This window comes from Podarcis melisellensis, assembly GCF_964234715.1.
Source record: "Podarcis melisellensis genome assembly, chromosome: 8".
Lineage (NCBI taxonomy): Eukaryota > Metazoa > Chordata > Lepidosauria > Squamata > Lacertidae > Podarcis > Podarcis melisellensis.
Genome location: NC_138540.1, coordinates 31,845,993 through 31,863,431, shown reverse-complemented (window position 1 = coordinate 31,863,431; position 17,439 = coordinate 31,845,993). Strand labels below are relative to the sequence as shown.

At 39.6% G+C, this 17,439-nt stretch overlaps 1 protein-coding gene and 1 long non-coding RNA gene across 11 annotated transcripts in view; one reads left to right on the top strand and one right to left on the bottom strand.

Moving 5' to 3' along the window:
- The window catches only part of ZNF536 (zinc finger protein 536), a 538,171-nt gene that overhangs the window by 216,518 nt on the left and 304,214 nt on the right, over nucleotides 1–17,439 (top strand). For 8 of the 9 annotated variants that reach the window (XM_081923977.1, XM_081923975.1, XM_081923980.1 and 5 more), the window contains one exon: nucleotides 5,372–5,504. The exons of the other annotated variant lie outside the window; for it this stretch is intronic. The gene's annotated coding sequence lies outside the window, so the exon portion shown is untranslated. The remainder of the gene's footprint in view (nucleotides 1–5,371; nucleotides 5,505–17,439) is intronic. 9 annotated transcript variants of the gene reach the window in all.
- LOC309377161 overlaps nucleotides 1–17,439 on the bottom strand; it is a 312,807-nt gene that overhangs the window by 138,296 nt on the left and 157,072 nt on the right. The gene's annotated exons all lie outside the window — the stretch shown is intronic.

Below are 17,439 nucleotides of genomic sequence, written 5' to 3'. Positions count from 1 at the left end.
GGTACTGAAACCCCAAGTGCTCACAATTTGTGTCTTTCTGGGCCAATTACAATTGTGTTTTCATTTTGCCCAGTCCCCACAATTCCAAGAAGCCAGACCACATGCCAACTCAGTACAAGCGTATAATGTGGAAGTTGGTCTTTTGGAAGCTCAAATTGGATTGCCGCCAACTCCTTTGGCTGGACTGTTCCATGTCAATTTCTTCAGTAAGACTGGTGTCTAATCCAGAATATTCTGATTGCAGCCTAGGTGTTTGGAGGTTGGGGGGCTACCTTGGCTATTCCTTGACAGAGGATTGTGTGGATGCAGGGAATGTGTACTTGTTTCATTAAAAAGCAGCCAATGCTGTTTTAAAAAAAGGAGGCTTATTTCTTGATATAAACAGCAGCTGGGGGTGGGAAATTCTGTTGGGACCATGGCAGAAGAGAGAGGGTTGAATTCTCTGTTTTGACCCCTTGTGTTGTTCATGCAGCTCGGGCTTATCTGTGACAATCCTTTACTGGAGTCTCTCAGTTTCTCATTCCCCCCCACTTTTAAGTTCTGTTCTCCACATTTCCACATCACTTTTCTTTTCTCTTTTTTAAAGGTTCTCGTGGAAATTTATCTGCATTCCAATGTAATTTTCTCCCAATATATACATTTTTGCATGTAATTTTGCCAAATAGACCCATTTTTGCAGAGCAGTTGGCCATAATATAATTCATTTCTGCATATTGTTTTTAATTACTAAATACATTTTTATGCACACTTTAACCTTGTATATGCATCTTGGTACATGCTACTTGACTGACGAATTCCCTTGCAAAATTCAGAGAAGTGCACAGTTTGAAGGGTGGCTGTGTTCTGGTTCTTGAATGGTTTCAGAAAGTAAAGATTAGGTAGGTTTGCCTTTAAAAGTGAATTGGATTGAATTTCTCTCCCATCTGTATCTGTTACATAACAAAACATGTGTGTGCTAATTGCTTTCACACAACATTGTTTGACCCATTGACTTAAGGCAAACAGGAAGATGATGTATGGTTGGAATTCTTTGTTTATCTATACAGAGGTTGTTATCACAGAGTACCAACCTTGGGATAACAAAATTGAAACAATTGAATTTTGACTGTGCAGAGACAAGTGTTTAATTTTTAATTTTTATCTTCAGTCTACTAGGGATGTCAGTTCCCAATTGAGGATTGCTATTGGTGAAGCAACATTTTATTGCAGTCTGGGGTTACAGCTTGTAGGGGTTTTATGAAGCCAGTGACTATGGGATAACTTTTCAAAGCCAATGTGCACCCCCCCACACACACCCTGAGAACTCCCAAGCAATGCTGTACTTTAAATTCTTTAAATCTAAACTCTCAAAAGAGAGAAAACTGGTTGCATTGTGCAGTAACAGAGCAGTCCTGTTCATCCTTACTAGGCTACCTGCGTGTAATTCTGAAGATCAGAGGAGAGTCCTTACTGAGCAAGGATAGAAACAATCGGCTTATATCGAGTATTTTTACTTCATAGGAATGCGGTTCTGCTTGCTGAAAATCTATCCTTTGCATGGAGTCAGGCATAATCCTATGCCTACTTTGCCCTTGCAGTAAAAATATGCTTAATAGCAATTTCAGAAGAAGAGAGGGGGGAAAAGAATCTATTTAAAGCTGGTTGAACAGAATATCTACTCATAGATGGAAACTGTAAGTGAATAATGTTAATGGAGCTATGTTTTTGTAAAATGCAAGGGACAACTAATAGAATCTAGCTACTTTAAAAGTAGATGATTGAATTACATTTAAGAGACTACCTAATTTATGACCTTTAAAAATAGTTTTTAGAGCTGTCTGCTTAAGAAGGATTGTAAAGCCTATGGTCCCATCATCCAAAAATTTTTTAGTAGTCTCTTCTCATAGTCTGCATTCCACCCAGTGCACCCTTTGTGTTATTACTTTATATTGATGTAACATTAGCATTGCTTATGCTAAAGCCAGTGTTATTCCAGAGGCATACTCCTTTTCTTTTTTAACGTAGGAACCAAGAGGTGAAGCAGGGGAGTTAAGAGAGTGGAGGTAGTTGCCTATTCTTGAAACAAATATTATAACATATTAGATAGCCAGATACAATATGTTATCTGGCTATCTAATATGGCATCTACCAAGTGAAATATGTGGGATCCCCAGTGCTAATCTTAGAAGTTCTGTGCATAAGGACAAGAAGTTCCAATTACAGCCCTTAATGTCATTTTAATGCTATTTTTTAAAATGTAATTATAACTCCAATTGCGTTTGAGATTTGAAGCTGACAATAGTGATACAGAAAGGAACACTGCAAAAAATAGCTTCGCTCAAACTTTATTAGCGATTAAAGAAAGAGGAGTACCCAGCCAGATTTATGCCTAATTATTTGCAACCAAAATAGGAAGCCTTTGTTTTCTGGGTGTACAGCTTGCAGAACTTTGTTTGTCTCTGTCCTGCGGCAATTTAGCTGGTGTCATTTCAAAAAGTGGGGGGTTTTTTGTTCATCACTTTGAGCTTATGGTTTTCCTAGGCTTTTTCATTTGTACTAACTACATTTTGTTCTCAACCCAATGACTTTGGACACATGTGACACGATAGATAGATTTTTGTTATTGGAATAAGGAGATTAGGTTCTTCAAAGTTTGCTATCCTTGAGGTTTGGCTCCTATTGCATGTCTCTGAGTTTCGATGACTTGGAGGAGGAATTCTCCACTCTTGCCAGTTTAGGGTGCAGTGGCTATCATGGGCTAATACAAGAGCTTGTTTTTGATTTCAACCAAGTGTGTCCCTAAATAGCTAAACCATTATGAACTTGCTCAGGGATTCCCAAACTGTGGTCTGTGAATGAGTTTCATGCAGGTAGTCTGCAGCCAGGACCTTTCAAATGTTCAAAGAGGCCCAAGCCACTTCCAAGTCTTGAGGCCCTTACCCATAATAAAAGCTTAAAAATGATAAGTAACTAAAAGCTGCTCCCTTGCTTGCCCCAAGCTCAGAGCAAGAAATAAAAACGATAGGCATGTGTTCTAGTCTGAAAACTAAATGCCCAGATCAAATGAGATAACTTTGCACAGTGGAAAGGGCTCAGATCCTCAAACATTTAGGTTGCAATTGGGACCCCACTTTGCTGGGAATTAGCTACACTGAATTCAATAGAACTTCCCCCAAAGAGGACATGGTTAGGCTTACACCATAAATTGCTGTGCAAATGGCATTTTTAAAGCATGGCTTGTGGAGACAGGGCTATTTAAAAAGGAGAATTATAGGACAATTCTACTACCTAGTGGTATGGGATTATGATTTCTATGCATAGCACACACTGCTGTAGCACACCTGTACACTTTCCTCGTGGGCATATACATGCTGTCTTGCTTAAAGCCACATTCCATGACATTTAGAAGCCTACGCAGAGTGGGAGAACATCCCCAGAACTGGGACTTTGGCAACACTAATGCAGAGGAGTGTTATAGTCAAGCTTCACACCAGAGGCGTCTTGAAAGAGGCCAACAAAGCTTTGTGAGAGATATTTTTAAAAAAAGAAAAGAGAAGAAGCCACAGAATCACAAATCCAGCACAATGAGCCTCAGCTCACATCCTTCTTAGTACACAAACAAGCCACTTCGTTATTGATTGATTTCTTGTATTTATATCCTACTGGTGGTGCATATGGTTTTCCCCCTCCTCGCTTAATCCCCACAATGACCCTGTGGGGTAGTTTAGTTTGAGAGACAGTGGCCAGTTTCCAAGGTCACCCATGTCCAAGTAGGGATTTGAACCCTGGCCTTTTCCAGGTCCTAGTCTTCTTTTGCACTATTAATTAAGGTGCAGAAGCTTCATTCTCCATATTATGATGTAGAGGAATCAGCTATTTAGAGTAGTGCTGAAATACTTTAAATGTTGCTTTTCTTCATTTGGTGACATATCTCCAAGCAGATCACAGGGATGTCATTCCACAGTCGTTTGCAGATTTTCTCCAGTGAATACTTCTTGATTTTGTTGAAATGTTACAATTCATTGTGCTATGATTGGCTGTGTGAATGGCGTGGAGCTGTGTTCCGATTGGATGTGTTGCGTCGCTATCCAATGATTGTGCAAAGAGCAAGTTGAATGACAACGTGAGTATACAATTCAAATTTTCTGCTGTGTCGGTCAGTTAGTCATCCAATTAGGGGTACAAACAATAGCACATAGCTCTTAGAAGTAACCAACACAGCACAAATTCTCAATTGTATATTCATATTCACACACACACATTTTGATCCGTTCTGTCAAGTGTTGCTGCTGCTGTTGTTTTGTTCCTTGACTGGATGGCTCATATAATTAACTAAGATTGTGAACTGCAGATTGCAATGCAACACACAGTTTGAAATTTGCTCTCAGCAAATCTTCAAGAATGTGACCTTAAAATCTATTATGAAAAAGGAAAGCTCGTGTACTACACAAATTAGTAAAAGGTACTTTGGCAGTTCATGAAATAGGTTCTGGAATGACCACAAACAATATTTTTGGGGGCAACATTGAAATAATGTAAACTGACTTTAGTAGAGGTAATGTGGCAAAACTTCTCATGGTGTGTTTGATCCTGCATTTTCCGCATTAGCAGTGACGGGTGTGGGTGTGAATAATATTTAATCAATTGCAAATGTAAAGCAGGGCCATTTTTGCCTTTTAAATAATTCTAGGATGGCATCCCAGTATATCGGTAGTGGATAATATTTCTAACCCAGGCCCCATCTACACTATACTTATTTAAAGCAGTATCATGCCACTTTAAACAGTAATCCCAAATAATCCCAGGAGCCATAATCTGTTAAAGCTGCTGTGAGTTGTTAGGAAAGTTCCCTTCTTCTCTCACAGAGGTACAATTCCTAGAGTTCTCTAACAGCTGTCAGCAACCTTAACCAACTACACTTCCCAGGATTCTTTGAGGGAAGCTGTGCCTGTTTAAAGTGGCACAATACTGCTTTAAATGTATTTTGTGGAGGGGGTCCTAATGCTTCCTATTCAGCTGTTTTGACTGGCTTGTTCAGGTTGCAGATGTTTTCACAAAATGGTGGGGGAAAGCTACAACAAGTAGGTGTTTGGGACTGTAGATAGTTGCAGGATGGGACTGTTATAGCCCACCCCCACCCCCTGGCCTTATGTTGTGCAGACCTGATGGTGAAGGACCAAAACAAGGATCCAAGGCAAATGTTTCTTTTGTTGTGCACAGTGTTCATTGTCGTAAAAAGCCCTAGTTTCATTTGAGAGTATGGAAAGTCATATCATATGATCAGAGAACAGTTACAATCACAGTGGACCTGTTATCAGGTTCTTAAGTGAGCAACAGTTGCCGCCTCTGTTTTTATGGCTTATTCTACTTCATTAATTTCCTGTTTTCACAGATGGGAAAACTGAGGCAGAGTGATTAAGCAACCTGCTTTAAGTTCTTGTCTGAACCAGGATTTTCATAGATCACATCTTTCCTCCTGATCATGTGTACAGACTACTAAGACCACAACTTTCTATATGTTCCAGGTAAGACAATATTGCACTGTGTTTCACTAGTGTAGTCTGATGTGTTCTTAGCCTATTAGGTTGATGGGGGCCCACATTAATTCTGAGTTTGGAAAAGTGTAAAGAGAAATAAATATTTCCATAAGTACAATGATTCCTCTGCTTGGTTAAAAGAGAACAAAACTAGCTTTCTTATGCAGATGCTGCCTTTTAAAAGACTGCAAACAGGAAAAAAATGTGATCCATGAAAGCAGTATCCTTCCTCTTCCTCTTGGAAGACAAAAAAATAATTTTGAGGCCAGACAGGTCTTATGATATAAGAAGATTCTACCACATAAACTCTTCTTTTGGTACACAATGGATGCACATTTTGTGGTACATGAAATCTGGAGGAAACCCTGTGAAAACCATTCCATTATTATGAGCTTGATATTGAAACAAACTAGTTCCCACTTCCAAGTAAGTTGCAGTGAGGAGCATCTGGAAATGAAATGGCATACATTAAGTAAGATGTAGGGTGGGTGTGAGAGAGAATGAGAGTGTCTGATACATGAATTGCTTACACTGGAGGCAGCGGAAGTCCTGGTTTTAATGAAAAGTCATCATGGTACAGTTTTGAAGGCATAAGCAAGCACATGGATATACTTGCTAGATTGATGAACTCTATATGTTTACAGTGATGTACCTGTATATTTTAATCAGTCAGTCTATTGAATACATGGAGGGGGAGCAGACTTCTGCACACAATTCTCTTTCCAAATCCAGTGTAACATATGAAAAGGGTTTTAGAGATTACATAGACTGTGTTCATATCCCATAGGGAAGTACAAACAATGCCTTTCCATGCACAAATGAAATGGTACCTGCTCCCACCTCCTTGCTCCTCGCAGCACCTTTCAGCTCATGCTAAACCTAACCATGGTTCCTGACTTAGTGATAGGTTCATGCCAGAGATCATAGTGTATTTTGCCCCATAAAACCAGTGTCAGTGAATCAAGAACAAACCTTGGCTATATTTTGTGGTTTGTTGGGAGCAAAGCAAACCACAAACCCATTTCAGATGTCATGTTAAGCTGGGGATCATGTTTGTTTTCCTCTCGGCATGAGCCATCAGGAAGAGTGGGGAGAATTGAAATGGATGCTATGGATGCTCACTCCTGCATGGCTAGCCATTGTTTATGTCAGGACATGGCTATTATCTTATGGGGTAGGGAGAATGCTTCTTTTCCATAATTCACTCTGACCTTCTTCAAAGTTAGTGAAGAGGCCCTAAGTTAATGTGACTACTTTGGAACTAAGAAGTATGGCTCAAGTATCCTCATGTCTCCACTGCCAGGAGACCCGGAGGCAAACCAACAGGCTTTAAAGGTCCATGAGGAACCCCATTGGTCCCTTGCATCACCTGACTCCTGTTGGTGTTGCAGCTTTTTGACCACCTGCAGTAGGGCAACAGAGAACTGCTCAGCAATGCTCTCTTCTGACAGATGGCAGTGGTGCAGTAAGTCAGGTCCAGCTTCTAGAGTCCCAGGTTTGAAATCGGAGCTCCTTATAGCCCTACAGTTGCAACATACTTGCTTGGCAAACCAGTCCTAAATGTTTGCACTGGCATAGTAGCCTGCCATGCTGAGTAATGTCGCTGAAACAGTGTCATGGTCTGTGATTCTGCACAGGCACAGCAGCCAGCCCCTCCCAACCTATGGATTTATTCCCTAGCACAGCAAGCCTTAGGATCAGGCCATTAGATAATCAATTTCTCTGCCTGAAACTATTTAAGCATCACATTTGCTTCTAACAACTCCCTGTAGAAAAGTTTAATACGCTATGTGGATTCCCTTAGTCTTTGGGATCAGTGGAAAACTCCTCAGGATTTCTATATTAATATTCCCTTCGACTCAAATAAGGGCTTTCAAAGTGAGCCTGGGAGTTGTTACTACCCTCCCCTCCCCACCCCATCTTCAGTTTACTGTCTATTTTTAACCCTGTACATACAGCACAAAGTAGTTTTGGTTTGGTTATGGCAACACAGGTATACTGCCACAAAGGAGCTGACCACAATTACTTAAATGACACCTTTGTGCAAAGGCTTATCCTTTCAACAGAAAACCTGAAACTATTAAAATGTAATATATGCTGTGTTGTACCCTTAATTTCTTCTGAGATGTGTCAGGGTGACACAAGAGAAAAAGAGAAAAACTCAAGCATTAAAGTCCTCCTCTTTGTTTTCTCTCTCTCTGTGACCCCAGCAATCTCTTTAGCAAGCCATGGTTCAGTAAACTGGCACACAGCAGCAGTTCTGCAGTGGAAAAATCATAAACCAGATGGAAGCTTAACATTTTTGTTTAGTTTTTAAGAGCAGTTTTTATAACATCGCTTAACATCATTCTGATGCATCATACTGTTTACACTTAAGAGTTTGTAGCTAAGATGTTTACACTACAGAGAATGTTTTAAGATATTTTATAGTTATGATATTTAGATAATTGGCAAGAAAAAAGATAGTTTGTTGAGATTACAGTGATGTTGGTAACCGTGAAGTAACTTATGAGACTCAATAAATATGTCCAGTTTGGTGGAAAGTACAAACTAAGTTAAAACAAAACAACACAAGAGAGAATGTCTTTTTAGTGAAATCATTTCCTTTTCTTAATCAAAAGATGACAACCACAGCTTTAGAACTCCCATCTGTAACACACCACTCCACATATCTGTGAATCTACTGTGGGTATACATGCAAAATGATACAATTAAATCAGTTGCTAAAATGTGTTGTTGTTTTTTTTTAAAAAAAAATCTTATGTGAATTGTGTGCAACAGTGGACAAAGTTCATGCTCTGTGGAATACCTAGTGATCAAAAGTCAGCCCTGTTTAACTTCTGCTTAAGGTCTTCATTTTCATATGAATGCAGCTCTGATGTTTTAATGAAGAATGTGTTTCTTCTAAGCATCTGGTCTTTGGAACATTTTTTTCCAAAAGACGTATTAATCAAAAACAATAACTTCTTTTAACTTTTGCAAAGTGCTCTAAAAGAATGAAATAATCTGTGTGTGGGCTTCAAATGTTGGGAATGCAAACATTTCACAATAAACATGTGTAAATGAAAGTACTTGGCCAGATATGCTGAAAGATAGTACATGTTGGGTTAATTAATGCATACTCTATTAAAATAAACTTTGCTTTCAAGATCTGACCAATAAAAATCATTAGTATATTTGGATCAGATGTGCTGATGGATTATTGTTACGTATATGTTAAACTTTTGCAGAAAGGATTGTCCTTGAAAAACCTAAAACCAGATTTGAAATTAAAGTCAAAACCTTCCATTATTTCTCTGTCCTCTTTGTGTTTTCAATATAGCAATATGATGAATTATTCCAGTTTTATCTGCTCTACCTGCAATTGATTTACTATTGATAGCCTTAAATTTATCATTTTAAATGTGCAAATCACAGTTATGCAGCCGGTGAGTTGTATAGTTTCAAAGACATTGTTCTCCTCCAGAATGTAGTATCTGATTCTAACTATAATCAAATTACTCTACCGCTTTATTTTTAATCAAAAAAGTGTTTATCTTTCCTGATCTTGAATTGGAACCATTTTAGCGGTAATCTAATGTTTTTTAAAAAAGGAAAAAATGTAGCATGCTGGTTGTGAAATCGTCCATGTAACCAAGCATTTATTTTATTTACACACATTTTTCTTGCTGCCATCTAATTCATCTAGTTTTAACTGATCTGTGTAAAAATGGGGAGCTTGGTTTGCGCAACTTGCTGTGCCTGCACCATCACCCAGAACGAGCTGAAAGTCACAAAGTGTTCAGACAAAGGCATCAGAATCTAAGGCCAGTGTAATTTGTCCCAACAGCAATGACAAGGCGTATTGCTTTCAAGAGCAGTTTACTCAGATGAGTAAAACTGCAGGCAGCTGGAGTACAGATTTGATTTGTACTTGACCTGTCCTTTAAAAACAAGCTCCCTCTTACATTCTTAAAGTGGCAACAAAAAGAAGCTTATTTGACGCAAGGAAGAGAACATGACCTGGTGAGTTGTTTTTGGGAGGGACATGAGAAATCGACTTCAGGGGTTGGGAGGACAAAGAGTGAATAAATAAGATAATTATCATAGCCCTGGTCACACAGATTCTCAATTAGTAATTCCAACTGCTCAAGCAGTCCAAGAAGAGTTTCTGTCGTAAAGGCACCTAGGTAAAGGTACCCCTGCCCGTATGGGCCAGTCTTGACAGACTCTAGGGTTGTGCGCTCATCCCACTCTAGAGGCCGGGAGCCAGCGCTGTCCGCAGACACTTCTGAGTCACGTGGCCAGCGTGACGAAGCTGCTCTGGTGAACCGGCACCAGAGCAGCACATGGAAACGCCGTTTACCTTCCCGCTAGAAAGCGGTACCTATTTATCTACTTGCACTTAATTGTGCTTTCGAACTGCTAGGTGGGCAGGAGCTGGGACCAAACGATGGGAGCTCACCCCGCCGTGGGGATTCGAACCGCCAACCATGCGATTGGCAAGTCCTAGATGCTGAGGTTTTACCCACAGCGCCACCCGCGTCCCCTAGTCTTCTTTAAAACCTCCTGCTTTGTAGCACCTGTTAGAAGCTGTATAAGCTCGTTTTGGATACCTTTTCCTAGGAAGTGAGCCATTCTTTCTTGATCTGCGCAAATGTTCATTCATTATATGGTCGAAAAGGGCTAGATATTTTACAAACTGAAAAACGAAGCCATTGCTAGCATTGTACAACTTTTGAGTTGTAACACAATGCCAAGTTTTGCATGCCAAGAACTCTGAGCAAAGCAATCAAGCATTCCAAGATTTGTCACTAATATTGTTCTTCTTGCCTAATTTTCTGCTGGTTAATACCATCAATTGTTTTTCCTTTAGATAAGCACAATTCAAGTTTCTCCCCAAATCTGATAGTTTTCTAAATGGTCAGTATTCCTCTCCTGTGAAGACAGCATTGCTCCAATGTTCTTCCACTCCTTTGAACCTGTTTCTTGTAGTGTTGATGCAGCTTTTAGTTGTTGTTGAACAACTTGCAGCAAAAACACACAAGCAAAAACACACACACAACCCCCCCCCCCACATATTTTGAGCTTGAATATATCAACCACTGATGGCACATTTCTTCACCTCTCCACTTATGAACCAACCTGGACCCTGCAATCATCATCTGAAGTTCTTCCTCATTTGCCTCCTCCACAAGAGGTCCAGAAGGTGGCAATATGAGAATGGGTCTTTTCTGTGTTGGTTCACTGGGCACCTTCATTACATATCTTTAGGCACCAGGTGAAAACTAATTTTCTGTAACTAGGTCAGTTGATTTACATTCTATGGCCTTTTAAATGAATTTGGGGGGAACTATTGGTTTGGTTTTATTTTATTACGTGTTTTATGTTCTCATTTTATATTTTTATGTTGTGAACTACCCTGTGATCTTTGGATGAAGGGTAGTATGCAAATTTAATAAGTAATAATAATCATATACAGGAGGAAGTCTTTTGTTTTTTTTAGTCTTTGGGAAAATCATGTGAGACAACTTGCTGTGGTCCATGTTGTATTATAAAGGTAAAGGGACCCCTGACTGTTAAGTCCAGTCGTGGACGACTCTGGGGTTGCGGCGCTCATCTCACTTTACTGGCCGAGGGAGCTGGCGTTTGTCCGTAGACAGCTTGCAGGTCATGTGGCCAGCATGACTAAGCCGCTTCTGGCGAACCAGAGCAGCGCACGGAAACACAGTTGTATTATAAGATGTCACAATTTGTCACTGCAATAGTTAGGCCAGCTAGCAGGGTAATTCAAGTCAGGCACAGTACCATCCTTGTTTGCAGACTGTAGTAATCTCACTTTTCTTGGCATCCTCTTTTTCGTCTGTGTGTTTTTCAGAAACATCTTGGCTTTGTGAAACTTTTGTCTTAGCTTTTATATCATATATAGCAGGAACGCCACATTCAGCTTCTTCAGTGCTAGTTTCAACAACAGTATAGTCATATTCATGCTCTTCTGTTGCTTTCTGTGTAGAAAGGTATTTCAGGAAGAACCCTTCTTGCTTCGCTTGCTCCTTTGCTTTTTTTGTATTGGAGTATTGAACTCCAGATGGTCATTTTTTTTTATCAGCCACAGCTCACCACTGAAATGAATACATTTTCTACATAAGATTAAGATGTGGCTATAAGATTTAAAATAAAGTGCATTTTCACTTTTTATGTATATTACATAATCTCCAATCTCACTCCAGTCTCACTCTTACATAAAAAACCCCCAATTCTAATATATGAATTACTTCAAAAATGATATTTTTTTTTCAAAATATAAAATAAAAGCAAAATATTATCAGAAATGTATAAGATACAATGAAAAATAATCTGTATAAAACTGTGTCCCTCCAAGGTCAGTACTGCGTCCCTCTGAGATTTGCACGCTAGGCAGCTTCATAATAGTCCCTATAGACCAGTATCATTGTGCCTTACTAGCTGTGACTCTTTCAGCTCTCATGCTTAGCCCCTTTGCTTCAGATATTATGTTTGGAGATACCAAGGGTGGAAACCAGTCTGCCTTTTGTCTGCACAACAATTAGCTCTTTTCTCTTTTCTCCCATAGTCATAGGATATGAAGAATTTAATAAAACAAAATCGGATCCTGTCATTTGTCCTAAATATTTAAATATGCAATTATTGCGTTCACTGGCAAATCCCTCATAAACATCCTCAAATAAAAGATTAAGTCTTATATAAAATGATTTGCAAAAGAATGGACAGTGGAAACACTCCATGCCATGGGGTTATAGGATGTAGACTATGTACTGCCAGTGCTTAGGTAAAACTGGTATTTCTTGTGCAGATGTGGTTTTTTAAAAAATAATACTGGTAGTGTTGTTGATGATGATTAAGCAGAATAAAGAACGAGAGGTTGGACACTTTACATATTAATTTTTCTTGCCACAACAAGCCTTGAGCTCACTTTGGTCACCAGCTTTATTATGTGTTTAAAGGTGAACTATAGGCTGTTTGTAGGAGAAGGAAATTTAAAGAACTCATAAATCTAGGGAGTTAACTCAACATATTTAAATTCAGAGATGAGCAATTATTCAATCTTTCTCTTCTACCTGAGCTGTTATCACTGGTCCATAATATTCTGAACCGTACCCCCAATTACCTTCTGTGAAAACAGTGACCTGAAAATGTCCCAAGACAAATGCTCATCTGTGGCTGAAGCAACTGTAATTCCTTGTAGACAGGGATAATAAACTGGAGCCAACTGCTTTTGAAACAATCTTGGGTATTCCTGGTCATGCAAACAAGCCATTTTGTTTCAGGACTATTCAGATGGTAATGGGAATCAAGAAGCTAATATAGTTGAAAAAGGAATTTGGCTAAGCATAAAGATCCATGATTATAGAGTAGCTGAATTTTTTGTTGTCATTTATGTTGTTGGTTTTTTTTTAAAAAAATGAACAGTAGGATATTCTGGTGTGAGAGAATAAGATTGAGGACAATGGCACCTTTGTGTCTCAGAAAGTGAACAATGAATTGCCTTTCTTTAGACAATGAGACATTTCAAACTTATATGAACAATTCTTTTGCCTTCCCCAAATAAAAAAAAGATGGCAAAAAGAACTTTCCCCTTAGCTTATGATCAAATTTTAACCATCATATTGGAAGCTTATTTGAAAACCAATAACAAACACGCTTCTTCCATTTTGTTTGTGTGTGCTGCTTGTTTTAATAAAAAAATGTGGTGATGTAAACACCATCACTACAGATTTTTGGTTTTCCTGTAATGAGTATCTTATGCTGCTGGATTTTGAGGATTTATTAGTAGCTTTATATTTAAAACCACAGAGGCCACAATCCACAGCCCACTTTTTCTAGAATGGAACCTTTGATTTCAGTGGACTCCTCCAAAGTAAGTGGGATGCTGTTTTCAGCTAGAGTGCGAAGAGGGAAAAATGGAAAGGAGAGCAGGACCAATAAGAAAATATGTAAATAATGGGTGGGAAGCCACATATTTTATTAAACACTTTTAATGAAAATCCCTCCAGATTCAGCATGGTGTGGGAATAATGAACTCAGCAAGCATTAGTAGTCAAAATAGCCCTAAATTTAGAATCCTGAGGGAGCCTAAAAAACAGCCTCTAGTGAAAAGTACAGCATGGCATTATGGAGATCGGTATTATGTAGGCATAGACTAAATCCTACCCAGTTTTAACTAGCAACCTAGATAGCACAGTTTGTCTGTTTTACTTATATCCTTCTCTCCTTTGAAAAAGCTCAGGGTAACTTAGAGAGGCTCCCAGTGGACCAAGCACACCCCAGTTTCACACTTGCTGTAGGGTTATGTCCCCTGCTACCTCAGTTTCCCTGGATCTTGCTAGCCAACTAATATGGAAAGCACCAGAGTAAAATGAAGATTCCGGGACTGCTCTATTTTCGTTTATTCATTTTTATTTATTGACTCACCTTGTCTTAAAAGTCTTGAGATAGACCAGGGGTCTGCAACCCGCGGCTCCGGATCCGCATGTGGCTCTTTTACACCTTTGCCGCGGCTCCGGGGCGGATACTAGCGAGGGGAGGAGGCACATTGTGCACCCCAACACTCCCCACTGTGGCGGGCACTGTACTGGCTGTGACGTCGCATGGGGGCGGTGCGTGTGTTAGTCATGCACCTTCCCGACGTCACCTTCCCGCCCGCTGTCAGATCGCGACTCCGGAGATATATTTGTTTTAAATGTCGCAATGGTTTTGCGGCTCCCAGTTTTTTTCCCTTCAGAAACGGGTCCAAGTGGTTCTTTTTGTCTTAAAGGTTGCAGACCCCTGAGATAGACTTTCCAATGTGTCCCCCCACCCCTTGAAGGCATACAATCAAAGCTTCTACATTTTACATTTTTGGACAGCATTCTCAATAGACACTCTCAGATTTACCTAAGAGCCCCTACCATCATGTTATACAATGGCATGCCATTTTAGAAAAAAGCAAAGTGAGTACTTTTAGCCAAGTTTGAAGATGACAGAACTGTTATATGGCATGTACAAAGAGCAGTATGACCCTCTCCAAGGTAGGTAGTTATCTGGTCTTGGGAACCACCCACCCACCGATCTTCTGTTGCCAGGATTCAGACTCTAATACCACCAATGAGTCCAGGCACCGGTCCAGGGTTTGTACAGCTACTCTTGATTCAGATGTCACAGAAAAACAGAGCTGGATAATATTGGTGTACTAATGATGCCTCACCCCTGACCACTCCTAATGGCTTCATCTATATGTTGAATATCACTTGGGACAGGATGGCACTCTGCAGCACAAATTACAGGTGGCTGAGAAATAATCACCCAATGCTGTCCTCTGTAACTGACCCTGGAGCTAGGACTGGATCCACTGTAAAGCAGTGCTCCCCATACCCATCTCACAGACAGAGCTAGTTGAGTAGTATAGTATGGTCAATGTCATCAAAAGCTGCTTCTAGATCCAGTGGGAATAACAGGTTGTCCTTCTCTCAATAAAGGTCATCCATCCATAGCTAGGACTAAACCTTGATTGGAATGGGTCAAGATAGCAAGAGTGATGGTCCAAAATCTGGAGGATTGGGAAGGTTGGTGTTGAGAGAAAAATGGCTGCTTACTCTTTTGGTTTCCATCTTCAGTGTCGTTCCACCCCCCCGAAACACCATTTTTAAAATGCAAGGGACCTGGTTTTGAAATGTCAAATTTGGCAAGTGATTAAAGCCATAAAAGTAACTAATGATCCTCCTGTGGGAACTAAACAACAGTAAGAATGGGTAAGATATTTAGGTCTGAAAAGTGTCCACTGTATGTGAGCAATAAGTATCGGTTGTTTTTCCTTTAAAGCACTGCATTCGTTTTTGGTTGCCTGACTCCCACTGATTTGAACAGCAGTTGTGTAGCTAAGATTCCTCCCCTCTAATACATGCCTACGAAATGCTATTGACGAAAAAGTCTTTTTAAGAGCTAAAAGTCAGAGCATGTAGAGCTAATTCTCAGCCTCTTTTACCTAAACCATTCTGCTTTATTATTATTGTGGTCGGTAAGTACCTTCATGGATGCAAAAAATTCTGATAGCAGATGGCTCTTTAATGCAACTCAATGGATAGAAGGAAAAGCTGGATACATTTGGTCTAGAAATAACTCACAGTTTAAAAGCATTTTTTTAAAAGTAAACAACACTGAGATAATGCCTACGACTATGTTTCTCAATAGGCCAATGGGTCAGAGGGAGTGAAAACCAAAAGGTTACATTTAGGTTACTCCACCCTCCTCGTAATTTAATTGGATAACACTGGTCCATGGGATGCATATAGCAATGGGCTGAGGGTTACAAAGTTTTTTGGTTACATTGTTCTGACTCTTTTGCTCTAATTCTTTTCTCCTAACTTTTGAGTCATTTTTGGAAGCTATGAAGCTCACTGGGCCACCCTGTGCAAGGCAGTTCTCTAAATATATTAATAATTACCAAGTGTCTCCCTGATGGCCATGTGTCCTGTTTTATATATGGCAATCCTCTAATTGAAGGGCTGTCAGATGACCATCCTTTGTTTGAAGAAGTTCCCTGTTTGAAGGACTGTCTGATTCAAATGTGGTTTACAAATAAACAAAAAAAAAATATCTTAAGAAGAGAGAGCAGGGCCTTAAAGTGGACCATCAGTACTTTGTACCTGGGCAGCAGAATGACAAAGTCTCCTGGTCACAGCCTTTCCCACTATGGTGAGAAGTATTGCATTTCTATGTAAATTATAGGAATTGTTTCTAAATGTGTATGCATATAAATTAGCATATGCAAGGTGTCTGTCCTTGCTTTTTTGCAAACCTGCCTCCTCCTCTCTGGTGGTGGCATACTTCCTCTGGAAAATCAGGCAATGGATCAGCAGTCAAGGAAAGATGATGATGTCACATTGGTGTTTGTGTGATCAAAATAGTGAACAGCACCTGTCGACGCAAAGGCTGTTGGGTTATTCACCAGCTGAAGTTTCCGAGCAGTCTTTCAAGGCAGCCCCATGCAAAGCACATTGAAGTATTCTAACTTGGATAAGAGTGAGAAACATGTTGCAGTGGCTAGATCCAGATCTATCCTTTAGCCTGTTGTTCTGCTTCTACAGGCATCCATTCAGTCAATGATTCAAGCTCTTTCATGAGGATTTCCCTGTCCACTTCAGTGTGGGGGAGAGCTCTTCACACTTGTCCCATTTACGAATGCAGAAACGCCAGATGCACATTAGAGCTGGTGTGGAACTTTGGTATATGTATGTATAAGTTAGCTAATCTCTTACCATAAAATATTAAATTATTGGGAAGCTTTTCCAGTTTAACATTTAGTTCAAAAAAATAAATCACACCACTTGGCATTCTGTCAGGTCAGGTTTCTATCATCATAAAGTGGGATATCTGGTGGACATTTTATGCACAATGCCCATTTTTCATGACTTGTTTAATTAACAGCCATTTTTTGACCCAGGCTTGTTATAAAAGTATTGCCATTCTCTCTCCTGCTAAATTACATCTAATGAACATAGTTGCATGCTATCAGATATAGCAATTGATCATTTTCAGATTTCTGTGTTTTTAAGCCTGCCTCATTCAAAACAGCTTTTGTGGTTTAGTAAGCAGGTGAAATCAAAAATCTCATTTCATATCTGACATTAATAACTTTCGGGGGAATGAACATTGGCATTTATGTGTGGACCCAAATCGAGTCCAATGTCCTAGAAGCACAAGGTCGGCAGACAATGCTACTAACTAGATAGGAAAATAAATCATGCATAATGCAGAATTTCTACCTTACATGTTAATTAATGTGTGCAATCAATTACTGATGTTACAATATGAGAGAGGAACTGGTTGGGAATGGGGTAATAAAAAACACCTATAGATTTATCTGCTGCTTTCCCCCCCTATTTAAACAAATAGTCTTCAAGCCTGTGAATGCTGTGTTGAGACATGC